This window comes from Diabrotica virgifera, chromosome 3 (genome assembly GCF_917563875.1).
Source record: "Diabrotica virgifera virgifera chromosome 3, PGI_DIABVI_V3a".
NCBI classification, from domain to species: Eukaryota; Metazoa; Arthropoda; class Insecta; order Coleoptera; family Chrysomelidae; genus Diabrotica; species Diabrotica virgifera.
Genome location: NC_065445.1, coordinates 231,517,871 through 231,532,014, shown reverse-complemented (window position 1 = coordinate 231,532,014; position 14,144 = coordinate 231,517,871). Strand labels below are relative to the sequence as shown.

At 31.1% G+C, this 14,144-nt stretch overlaps 1 protein-coding gene across 8 annotated transcripts in view; it reads right to left on the bottom strand.

Moving 5' to 3' along the window:
* LOC114331769 (mitogen-activated protein kinase-binding protein 1) overlaps positions 1-14,144 on the bottom strand; it is a 742,485-nt gene that overhangs the window by 626,393 nt on the left and 101,948 nt on the right. The gene's annotated exons all lie outside the window — the stretch shown is intronic.

Genomic DNA, 14,144 nt, shown 5'->3' with positions numbered 1-14,144 from the left:
TAGACTTGACAGAGCTTGAGACTCTACTGTAGGAGCTATAATCAACTTTAAAACCTCTGGGTACAATTGACCAGCTTTTTTGTTTAGAATTTCTCTGAGGCTATTTTTATCAGTGGATCAGATGTTATGATCAACATTGAAAGTAAATCTGTAGTCGTGGCAATACGTGAACAGTCTCTGGTGTATTGCTCCCGGAACTTGCGGCAATATTTGTTCCTTGCTTCTTGAGCTTCTTTTGAAAGCGGTCCAAGTGGAACTAATGCTGATTTGATTACTTCCATAATATGTATGTATAAGTATTTTATGTACAGTGGCTTTCAGTACCATGAAATGGCTCTTATGGCTAAGAAAAAGTTTTCTGTATTTAAGACAGAAATTTTCAAAGCTCAAAAAAAATGTTGTACTCGAGTATTTTGGTTATAATAAGTCTTATTATCAGTGGAAAAGGTGAAGATATTACATATAGCAAATTTAGCCCTGGTACAAAAGGGTCCAAGTCATTGCCATCATTTGAAAGCTTCAAAACGAAGGAAATTCATTCGTTCATCATACAAAGTTTTTTTAATATTGTTTGTTTATCAGATACATTTATTAAATTAGAAAAAATTAGCACAAATATTATCCATCTTCAACGATTAATCTATATACATTAAGGAAAACTTAAATTTCGTGTGAAAAAATGATGAATGGAACCATTGATTATAAACTTACCCATGTGTTTATTAATTAATGACGGAACTCAACTGATTTATTCTATTACAATAAAAATACGTACCTTTGGACGCTATTACTAAAAAAAAGAATGATGTGCAAGCGTGTGCAGGTTATAATAAGTATTATTAATGGGAAAGGTGCAGCTATGATATATTGAAAATTTAGCCCGGGTACAAAAGGGTACAAGTAATTGCCACCCTTCCAAAATGTTAAAACGAAGAAAATTTCATTCGTTCATCATAAAAACTTTTTTTTAATTGTTTGATTATTAGATAGATTTATTATTAAAAAAAATGAGCACTTACCAGCATGACTATTACCCATCTTCAACAATTGATCTTTAAAAATTAAGGAAAACCTTAATTTCGTGTGATTGAAATGATGTACCGAATTCAACTGATTTATTATATTCAATGAGGATACGTAGTTTTGGGCTCTATTACTCAACGATGGGATGTATTAGACATAAACAAATATTAGAGTAGCATGTTTTGGGGTATTGTTTACAATATTCACGTAATAATTCTTTTAATTTTGAATATGACTTTTGTCCACTTAGCTAAGCTCATCGACACACTGTGTGTCGGTATGCGCGTACTTTATACTGTCGCTTTTATAAAAAATTACTCTCAACATTTTTCCCAATCGCGCCTAAAAAAGTATAACTTCAATTAAGGAAACCATAATAGTCTCAACACCAAAAGCACAAAAAGTGCCAAAGATACAACTATATCGGCAAAAGTGTACTCAACTACATATACAGGGTGTACAAGAACTCTCCTGACAAACGAAGACCGGAGATTCGTTACATAATTTTAGGACAATTTAACCCAATTCATTCAGTCCGAAAATGCTTCCTAAGGGAAGGATAAGCTTCCAAGCTAAAGCTCTTTGAAGATGACATCTTGTAATTATTTTTTTTAGTACGTCCAGAACCCTTCTATTTAGAAAAACGAAAACTGGTACGCCTATTTATCTTCCAGAGATAAGTCGATTTCATCAATAGGCATACGTTATCGCATAATACTCCAGGGTAATAAGCTAGAAATAGACCATGTTCGGGACACTCAAAGATCCAGGTAGCTGCAGTACTTTTTTAGTTATTGTAGACCTAGTAGCCCAATAAATGACCCTTTTGGAGTGTAATTTCCAGGGGCAACTCCGAATTGCATGAAAATTTTAATTTAGGTTCTACTTACCCTCCACTTCAAAGTTGAATTTGTGCCGTTGGTTGCTTTTACTTGGGGGGTGACATTTACCCCTTCTCGGGGGGTGAAAACGCGTGTTTAAAATAAGGCCGGCAATGGATAAATTGACTGATTTTAAGCACCTTTTGTTCTATAAAGTTTTTTACGTAAGTCAATACTTTTCGAGTTATTCGCGATTTAAAATGTTGATTTTTCGACAAAAAAACTACGTTTTCAGACCGTTTTTCCCAAATAACTCAAAAACTAAATATTTTATCGAAAAAAATATTTTTAGCAAACGTGTAGCTTATAAAAAAAAACGAAAAAAATGGTGTACCAGTAAAGTCTACAAAATAAAGTAGAAGCCAAGTTGTAGCTCATGAAAAATACGTTATTACTCGTCTAATTCCAAATCGAATAATTCAACGCGAAATCACCGAAGAAAGAAGCACTTTTCGGAAAAACCCTATTAACATTTTTAAATTATCTAAAAAAAGCTTATTATTTGTTTTTTACAAAAGTTTACAGCATCAAAAATAAACGAGTTACACTGAAAAAAAAAGTTGGCCTATTTTTTGGTTATAAAAATCGTGAAAACCTCCCTCTATTTAGCACCCTAAATGAAATTAATCGTTTGGCTTTACCATTTATTTTAACTGTATGTGTATTGTTTATATGATCTGTAAGTTTGATTGGTTTGAAGTGTTTATTTTTAAAAACATTTGGTTTTATATTAAAAAAAAATTTTTGAAAAATTTCATTTTTTCAAAATAATTTAAAAAGTATTAGTGACAACAAAAATCTTAAAGATTAAAAAAATGTAGGTTTTGCTATTATAAATATGCTAGTTTCATTTTGTTTCTCCGTAAGACAAAAATTGGTTAAGATATGGCTGTTCAAAATTTGCATACACTCGTGATTAGTGACCCATTCAAGCTTTTTCAACTATAACCCTTTCAAAAATAAACACTTTAAACCGGTGAGACTGACAGATCATATAAAAAATAGATAGGTAAGTAAATTGTTTGTAAAGCGATAGCGATTATTTTCATTTGGGGAGCTAAACACGGGGAGATTTTCATGATTTTTTACAAAAACAAAAGAGGGCCAACTTTATTTTGAGCGTAACTCGCTTATTTTTAATGATGAAAACTTTTGTTAACAATTAAAACAAAGCTTTTTATAAATACTTTCAAAAAGTTTAAATGGGTTTTTCCGAAAAGTGCTTAATTTTTCGGTGATTTTACCTTGAAATATTCGATTTGGAATTAGACGAATAAAAACGTATTTTTCATGTGTTACAACTTTGTTTTTATTTGATTGATAGACTTTACTGATACACCATTTTTTTCGGTTTTTTATAAGCTACACTTTTGCTAAGGATATTTTTTCGATAAAATATTAACTTTTTGAGTTATTTAGGAAAAACCGTCTAAAAACGTAGTTTTTTGTGTCGAAAAATCAACATTTTCAATGGCAAATAACTCAAAAAGTATTGACTTACGTAAAAAACTCTATAGAACAAAAGTTGCTTAAAATCAGTCAATTTATCCATTTCCGGTCTTATTTTGAATGTATGTTTTCACCCCCGAGGGTGAAGGGGTGACTGTCACCCCCAAGTAAAAGCAACCAACGGCACAATTTCAACTTTGAAGTGAAGGGTAAGTAGAACCTAAATCCAAATTTTCATGCAATTCGGAGTTGCCCCTGAAAATTACACGGTATCGCCGCATTTCCCGTTCATTTACTGGGCTATATAGGAAGAAAACCTACCTGTTTCCTGCCTAGAGTTCGCGTCCGTTTTTAATAATTAACAATTTAGTGCAAAAATTACGATTTTTTCGATTTTTTGCACTCCATGCAAAAGCTAAATAGTTGACATAAAATTACATAAAAAATTTTTTTTAGAACATTAAAAAACCTTCAATATACCGATTTTTAAAAGTTAAAAAGTTAATTTGTTGCTACGCAAACTGCAAAATAAGTGAAAATCGTTATTTGTTAATAACTTTTACTAAAACTACCTTAAAACTTTAGTGTTTCACCCAAAGTTGGGTATTGGCATACTTAACAAACATTCAAAATTTGAGACCGATCCACTAATTAGTTTAAAAGTTATTCTATTTGTTTATCCCAGAGACCTTTATTTTCGAATAAGATAAGACAGAAAATAATGAAAATAGGGCAATTCTGAGTATGCCAAATGAAAGTAGAAGAGTGATAGTATCAAAATGTATTAAAAAAAGATAAAAAATAATTAATATAGTCAAAAATCCTAATGCCAAATTTTTTAAATTTTGTAGTTTATAAACATTTAGAATAATTTTAAAAATATTGTCCGTAGAAAAAATCCTTTTACATATTGAAAAGCTGGTATTTTAAACGAATTATTAAAAATGTAGTTCAATTGGTGACTAGTCATGGCAAGTGAAAGGGGAGCTGGGAGCCGACAAATGCACGAGTTCAAAAACTAAAAAAGGCAACTTAAAACTACTATCATTTTCTATATCTCGGGATCTACTGAATATGTTTTGATCGTTCTTTTTTAATTTGTATGTAATTTTTCTGTACATTACAAATATGCAATTTGTCTAGAAGTTTTAATTAATAAACAGTCTAATTTGTTTAAACAAAATATTTTTTCAAGAATTGTTTAAACAAATTAGACTGTTAATTAATAAATTTATAAACAAATTGCATATTTGTAACGTACATAGAAACTACATACAAATTAAAAAAAGAAAGATCAAAATCCATCGAGTTGATCCGGAGATACAGAAAATTATATTCGTTTGAAATTGATTTTTCGGTGTTTTAACTCGGTAGATTTGTAGGTTCTCCCTAGTAATCGTTTGAACTACATCTTTGAAAAATCGTAGAGGGTGCTGTGAAGGTACAATGTTTGTGCAAATTTTTTAAGAAAAAATACAAATCCCATTTTTTAAAATGACATTAATGAGATTCCTTAATTATTATAAACAAATTAGCTATGAATTAAAAAAAACATGGCTAACTTTGTCCCAAATGAACCCAGGCTAAATTTTTTTATTTGAAAATTCGTGTTAAAATACTATCTTTTCGAATATATAAAAAGATTGTTTCTACGGAACACATTTTTAAATTATTCTAAATGTTTATAAACTACAAAATTTAAAAAAATTGGCATTAGGACTTTTGACTATATTAATTATTTATTTTTATCTTTTTTTAATACATTTTGATACTATCACTCTTCTACTTTCATTTGGAATACATACTCAGAATTGCCCTATCTTCATTATTTTCTGTCTTATCTTATTGCAAAATAAAGGTCTCTGGGACAAACAAATAGAATAACTCTTAAACTAATTAATGGATCGGTCTCAAATTTTGAATGCTTGTTAAGTACGTCAATACCCAACTTTGGGTGAAACACTAAAGTTCTAAGGTAGTTTTAGTAAAAGTTATTAACAAATAACGATTTTCACTTATTTTGCAGTTTGCGTAGCAACAAATTAACTTTTTAACTTTCAAAAATCGGCATTTTGAAGGTTTTTCAATGTTCTAAAAAACTAAATTTTGTAATTTTATGTCAACTATTTAGCTTTTGAATGGTGTGCAAAAAATCGAAAAAATCGCGATTTTTGCACTAAATTGTAAATAATTAAAAAACGGACGCGAACTCTAGGCCGAAAACAGGTTTTCTTCCTATAGGTCTAAAATAACTAAAAAAGTAGTCAGCTACCTGGATCTTTGAGTGTTAGTGTCCCGAGAAAATCCTTATTACTCTGGACTCTGGACTATAACTTTTTACCTAGTACCTATAAAAAGTAATTCGCATATTAATTCTTCATGCATATGCAAATATGCATATCGTCTGATTCATGGGGTCAAGAACGCTGAAACTTACTTTTGGTTTATAACTACTTATTCTTTTGTATTTACTTTTAAATCTTAACAACAATAACATAAACTCTTGGAGTATATCCGGTTCAAAATTTGGCACGACCATTAATCTCCGTGAAATGTTCATTTTCTCGATTGCGATTTCAATATCGTTCGTGATCGTCTTCTTCATTCTTCAGTGGTCATATAGATTGTGGATACAAAGTGGATTACATTTGCAAAAATCAATTTATTTCTGATGGCTTTTTACTGTTATATAATGATAGCTAAAGTAATGAATGCTATTAAACGTTTAATGGATGGATTATTCTGAAAAAATGTTGGGGTAATGATTATTAAGAGCAATAGAAATTTCATCACAATTTTTTTTATTTGATTAATAACATAAATGAACTCTGTGGTATGTCGATATAAACAACGGTTAGTATTTATTTGATATGTATAGTTTTATTATTACTCCCGTGTAGGAATAACCAATTACCCGTGTTGAGCTGCCCCCCCTCCACTTGTAAAAATTAAAAAACAAATAGCCCTGATTTATGAGCTATTTATGAGCTTTCATATTCCGCAAACTAAAAATTTTGAGCTCGTTCCACTGAGCAGGAATTTAATACTTTAGTGGGGGGGGGGGGGCTGAGTCAGCCCCCCACTACTTAAAAATAGGAATGTTGAATCGGTTTTTGCGGCAGAATTACGAGCTATTTATGAGCTCTTGAAATTATATAGTTTCAATTTTTGAGCTCATCCCCTTCACCCCCAAACAACCCTTTAATTGATTTAACTTAAGAGAAAAATGCTGACAAAACTTAAAATATATCTTATTGCGGATATAATTCCTATAGCTTATATACTCTAAGAATAAACTATTAAATCACGTGCATTTCGATTATTGAGCTACAACCCCTTCGCAAGAAAACCACCCTATCTTCCCGGCTTAAGAGAAAGTTGTACTTAAATGCATTAAATTAATTATTTGGCGACTACATATCATTTAATAATTTATAAGCTTCCAAATTACGCGCATTTAGATCAGTAAATTGCAATTTATTTTGTATAGTGCAGTCACTGAAGGTAAAAATCAACGATTACCTTCAATTTCGGTGAACCTTCATCGATTTTCACGAACATTGGTCAGTGGTTAGAGGATACCTCAAGAAACAAAGGTGACATGGTACCACCTTGCGCCTTTACCCTGAGGGTGGATACCGCCCCTTCTCGAGGGTGAAAATTATTTTATAAAAAATAACTGCACAAATCTATAAAAGAACAAATTATAAGTAAAATTTATTATATAAAGTTATTAAAATAAGTCAATACTTTTTAAGTTAATAAAGATCAAAAATTTTAATTATTCGTGAAAAAAATGCATGTTTTGAAGCGGTTTTTCGTAAATCGTATATATAGCTTATATTCTAAGAATAAACTCTTAAATCACGCGCCTTTCGATTATTGAGCTACAACCCCTTCCCAAGAAAACCATCCCATATTACCGGCTTAAGAGAGAGTTGTACTTAAAATAATTTAAATTAATTATTTGGCGACTAGATATCGTATAATAATTTATGAGCTCGCAAAATATACGCATCTCAATTATTGAATTGCCAGTTTCTTTCTATAGTGCAGTCACTGAAGGTAAAAATCAACTATGACCTTCAGTTTCGGTAAATCTCCATTCATTTTCACGAAAATTGGTGAGCGGATTTTGATGCTATCAACTTTTTCTGGAGCTCATTTTTGATAGGTATTTCTAAGTACTTTGACAAGTATTTAGTACCTAAGTGTTATAAAATGCATCTCTTCCCCGTTATTTAAGCTTGAATCCTTAGATTTGAACAGTCGCAGAAAAAAATATACATTTAATTACCAATAACTTACTTTAAATTAACATTAAAGGGTTTTTCAAGTAAGCAATTTATTATATTTTTTATTAGCTTCAATTTTAGTGATGAAAATTTTTTTGTAAAAACTTACAGTTTTTGAGTTATTTATGAAAAATCGCTTTAAAGCATGCATTTTCTTTCACAAAAATTAAAATATTTGATCTTTAATAACTCAAAAAGTATTGATTTATTAATAACAAATTTTGCTTACAATTTGTCCCTCTCTCGATTTGTGGGGTTATTTTTAATAAAGTAATTTTCACCCCCGAGAAGGGGTGACATATACCCCAGGCTAAAACCGCAAGTTGTTATTGTCAATTCGTGAAAATGAATGGAGATTTACTGAAATCGAAGGTCATAGTTGATTTTTACCTTCAGTGACTGCAATATAGAAAGAAAATGGCAATTCAATAATTGAAATGCGTATACTTTGCGACTTCATAAATTATTAAACGATATGTAGTCGCCAAATAATTAATTTAAATTATTTTAAGTACAACTTTCTCTTAAGCCGGGAATATGGGATGGTTTTCTTGCGAAGGGTTTGTAGCTCTATAATCGAAAGGCGCGTGATTTAAGAGTTTATTCTTAGGATATAAGCTATACGAATTAAACTACTATTAACTTTTTTGTAAAAACTTACAGTTTTTCATTGATTTACGAAAAACCGCTTCAAAACATGCATTTTTTTCACGAATAATTAAAATCTTTGATCTTTAATAACTTAAAAAGTATTGACTTATTTTAATAACTTTATATAATAAATTTTGCTTTTAATTTGTTCTTTTATTGATTTGTGCAGTTATTTTTTATAAAATAATTTTCACCCACGAGAAGGGGCGGTATCCACCCTCAGGGTAAAGGCGCATGGCGGTACCATGTCACCTTTGTTTCTTGACGTATCCTCTAACCACTGACCAATTTTCGTGAAAATCGATGAAGGTTCACCGAAATTGAAGGTAATCGTTGATGTTTACCTTCAGTGACTGCACTATACAAAATAAATTGCAATTTACTGATCTAAATGCATGTAATTTGGAGCTTATAAATTATTAAATGATATGTAGTCGCCAAATAATTAATTTAATGCATTTTAAGTACAACTTTCTCTTAAGCCGGGAAGATAGGGTGGTTTTCTTGCGAAGGGGTTGTAGCTCAATAATCGAAATGCACGTGATTTAATAGTTTATTCTTAGAGTATATAAGCTATAGGAATTATATCCGCAATAAGATATATTTTAAGTTTTGTCAGCATTTTTCTCTTAAGTTAAATCAATCCCTCGTAATTCTGCCGCAAAAATCGATTCAATATTCCTATTTTTAAGTAGTGGGGGGGGGCTCAGCCCCCAATCTGACAAATAATCTGACTCAGCCCCCCCCCAATAAAGTATTAAATTCCTGCTCAGTGGAACGAGCTCAAAATTTTTAGTTTGCGGAATATGAAAGCTCATAAATAGCTCATAAATCAGGGCTATTTGTTTTTTGATTTTTGAAAGTGGGGGGGGGGGGGGCAGCTCAACACGGGTTAACCAATTGGAATTTAGAAAAACAAGAAAAGTGACCCCTTTTATAAAAAGTTATGAACATCTTAAAAAGTATTTTTGCAGGTGAGGAGATGTGAGGTTTTTAAGGTTTTTGATAACAAAAACAAAAATTTTACTAGGAGTGTTCAATGAAAAGACGTTTAATAAGGTTATCGGTGAACTTGCCGCCATGGTAATTTATTTGAGTTTTTGTTTAACCCATCAACTCCAAATGTTTTTTTTCGAATCTCAAAATTTTACTTATACATAGGTACAGGGTTATTCACTATATTTTGACCCCCCCTGTAAACTGTTTTATTTACAGAATTAGAAAAAATGTAAAATACAGAAGTTATTTGATTTTTAAATTATGATTTTTTGACATACACAGCGTGTCCAATTAAGTCCGCATCATATGGGAAACTTTTTTATTCTTAGTTTTATGGAAAAAAGTTATTCTTAATAAAAAGTTGTGCCTGGTCTAAAACTTAAAATACAAGGTATGTCAAAAAATATGAATTTTACTCAAGAGTAAAGTAGCTTTATTTTTCACAATATTAAAAATTGTTATAATAAACAGTTGTTTGGAAAGAACTATATTCTAATATGCAATTTCATCCTTCTAATAGAAAAAAAAAATTGAATATTTTACTAATCAACATTATTTTTAGTTATTTATTTGAATAATTATGATAACTCCATTATTATTAATTTTTATGAAAAACAGTTATTCTTTATAAAATGTTCTGCAGGGTCTAACACCTAAAATACAACCATCTTGTATCAAATTTTGTCAATTTTATACGAGGTATATAATAAATATGAATTTGCTCAAGAGTGCTTAAATAAAATACCTTTATTTTTTACAATATTGAAAATTGTGCTGATGTAAAGTTGTTTAGAAGTAAAAACCATGTTCTAATGTGTAATTCCATCCTTCTTATTAAAATATTCTGAGCTGTAAAGGTACTTTATTCTTGATGGAAATTCATCTTTTTTGACGTACCTCGTATAAAATTAATCAAATCTGATATTAGATGGTTGTATTTAAGGTTTTAGAATATTAGAATATAGTTCTTAATTCCAAACAACTTTTTTTTATAACAATTTTCAATATTGTGAAAAATAAAGCTACTTTACTCTTGAGTAAAATTCATATTTTTTGACATACCTCGTATACGGCTTAAAAACATTGATAACTGATGGTTGTATTTTAAGTTTTAGACCATGCACAACTTTTTATAAGGAATAACTTTTTTCCTAAAACTAAGAATAAAAAAGTTTCCCATATGATGCCGACTTAATTGGACACGCTGTATATCATACTAGTGACGTCATCCATCTGGGAGTGATGACGTAATCGACTATTTTTTTTAAATGAGAATAGGGGTCTTGTGCTAGATCATTTGAAAGGGTATTCAATTCTCTATTCAGTAATATAAACATTAAGATAATTATTTATACAGGGTGTCCAAAAAATTTTTTTTAATTAAATTAATTGACAAAAAAGAAGAATGTATGTAACTTATTTATTTCAAAATATCTTCTACTGCTGTTAGAAATCAGAAATAAAAGTTTATTGCACAAATAAACATTGCATTTTGCTTAAATTCAATGTTCAAACTGCCAAGAGGCAGATGGATGGCAGCTTGAACATTGAATTTAAGTGAAACGTAATGTTTATTTGTTCAATAAACATTTATTTCTATTTTCTGATAGCAGTAGAATGTATTTTGAATCAAATAAATTACATACATTCTACTTTTTGTGTCAATGAATTTAATTAAAAAAAATTTTTTTGGGCACCCTGTATAAATAATCATGTTAATGATTATATTACTGGATAGGGAATTGAATAACCTTTCAAACGAGCTAGCACACGAACCCTATTCTCATTAAAAAAAATTGTCGATTACGTCATCACGCTCAGATGGATGACGTCACTAATATGATATATACGTCAAAAAATCATAATTTAAAAATCGAATACCTTTTGTATTTTACATATTTTTCTAATTCTTTAAATAAAGCAGTTTACAGGGGTGCCAAAATATAGTGAATAACCCTGTACATAGACATACCTAATTACTAGTAATATTGTTATATGAATATTGAAATATTCATATTACCAAATTACCAGCAAAAACCATGCTAATTTTAAAAATTAATTTTCTGGTGAACGGATTAACAGATTCCGCTATTTTTGGGTATACGGTATACAGTATACATCAAATCTTATGCTTTGTGAACATTTTGTTTCTTTTAATTTCCCTGATATCTTTAAAAACAAAGAAAATGGACGGTTTTGTTTTTAACATGTGTTGAACTGAAACGATACTAAATTAAAACCACAACAAAATATTTTTGTGAATTTGTTTAAAAAAATTGTTTCAATTTTTCGACCACGGCACCCTGTGGATATGTTATAAGGACCTCTTTTTGAGTAAGTTTGTGCAAAAAAATCGAATAGCGGGGGCGACGATACAGCCCGGTCTATTAGGCTCGATGCACATTTGCGTGTTTTCAAGCAGCGTGCGATCGCTGGCGGTTCAATTCAGCAGTACATGAGTTGAATTTGTTCACTGCACACTCGAGCTGGCCCGCGGCGTGCACGCGAGTGTGCAGTAAATAACAGCGATTGAAAGAATATACTTAAAAAGGTGCTGCAAAGTTACTACAGCAGTAAGAATAAGATAGGCCGTCAGATTTCAACCGAAATCTGGCCTTCAGATTTCAACCGAAATCTGGCATTCAGACTTCAACCAAAATCTGGCCTTCAGATTTCAACCGAAATCTGGCCTTCAGATTTCAACCGAAATCTGGCCGTCAGATTTCAACCGAAATCTGGCCTTCAGACTTCAACCGAAATCTGGCCTTCAGATTTCAACCGAAATCTGGCCTTCAGATTTCAACCGAAATCTGGCCTTTAGATTTCAACCGAAATCTGGCCGTCAGATTTCAACCGAAATCTGGCCTTCAGACTTCAACCGAAATCTGGCCTTCAGATTTCAACCGAAATCTGGCCTTTAGATTTCAACCGAAATCTGACCTTCAGATTTCAACCGAAATCTGGCCTTCAGATTTCAACCGAAATCTGGCCTTTAGATTTCAACCGAAATCTGGCCTTCAGACTTCAACCGAAATCTGGCCTTCAGATTTCAACCGAAATCTGGCCTTTAGATTTCAACCGAAATCTGGCCGTCAGATTTCAACCGAAATCTGGCCTTCAGACTTCAACCGAAATCTGGCCTTCAGATTTCAACCGAAATCTGGCCTTCAGATTTCAACCGAAATCTGGCCTTTAGATTTCAACCGAAATCTGGCCGTCAGATTTCAACCGAAATCTGGCCGTCAGATTTCAACCGAAATCTGGCCGTCAGATTTCAACCGAAATCTGGCCGTCAGATTTCAACCGAAATCTGGCCGTCAGATTTCAACCGAAATCTGGCCGTCAGATTTCAGGCCGAAGTTCGACCACGATTTGATCCTTTTTGTCTTTTTGTGTTTGAAAATGTCATATATGAGATAAGCAAAAAGAAAATTTACCAAGGTGGGTTTTTCTGAAAATAGAATTTTCCTTATGTTCCGCAACTTTTATAAGGTAAAATTTTTCGTTTTCTTGACCTGTCGTTATTCCTTTTTTTGCAAGTTCCTTATCGTGAAAACTAACAAACTTCTAAGTGACATGAAGGAGAATATCAAGGACATTAACATTACATGTTTAGGTCTTAACACCTTTAGGGCACCAGTAGCCCTTATGCCAAAATGTTTAGAATCAATACTCCTCTCTCGATTCGTAAAATGGCATAAGTGAGAAAATCGTCGCAGCACATGCGATTTTCTTTAAAAAAGAAAATTCCGTTTTCACGAAAGTTTCTTTAGGAAACCCCACAGTCTTTATATATTTTACTCTCCTTGATTTTATCTTTCAGTACTCTCAAAGGCATAATGGATAATTGTGACCGAACTTCTATTGAAATCCGGCGGTAACAGAGAAAACATTATCAGAATGTAAATTCATACAACAATCAACAACAATAAAGCGGTTATTAAAGAGGTGACATGTGGAAAGGTAAGATAAAAATCAAATACCACAAGAAATGGAAATGGAGACTAAACAATAAGTAAGGAATTCAAAAAGATTGAATCAGTAAGTTAGAGAAACTAGGGGAAACATTTGAATGCAGAAAGATGACAAAACATAGAAAACTATAGAGCATGAAATACAGTCTACCTAAGATCTTCAAAGTTCAAACAAGCTTAATTAATAGTAATAAATAATATGTAAAAAATATTTCACATTTACTTGTAATAAGCTTACCAGCAAGATTCCTAACATGAAAATTTACACTCCAGTAACAGGCCTTTAAAAGTCCCAAGACACAAAGTATTGCTTTATTTTTTAAAACAGAACACTATTAAACAATCAATTGTTCAGACTATCAACCCACAATATCTCTACTAAGGAAATTGCCAACTGTATCAAATAATTAAGAAAATTGTAATTTTGCAGAGGTGGTAAAGTGTAGTTGATTCTATTGACCGGATATAGCCTATCAGCTTTTTCATCGAGTAAGCCAATTTAATCTGATAAGTAGGCACATATTTTTTAATGCAATAATCGAATATAGCTATTTATAAAAAAATCGGTGTTTTTATCAGCGAACTGTATAGATAGACAGAAAACAACTTGACAAACTTTCAGACTACTGCGAGACAGGGAGGGACAAAATTATGGAATAAATTCATTTTTTCGAGAATAGTCGATTTTGGAGACAAAGCAATTCTCTATTCAGTGATATAAACATTAAAATAATTATTTATATAGGGTGATCAAAAAATATTTAATTTTTACACAAATAATTTACACAAAAAGAAGTACGTATGTAATGTATTTAATCAATTTTACTGTTGTCAGAAAACTGAAAAAATATTTATCACAAATACAAATTGCT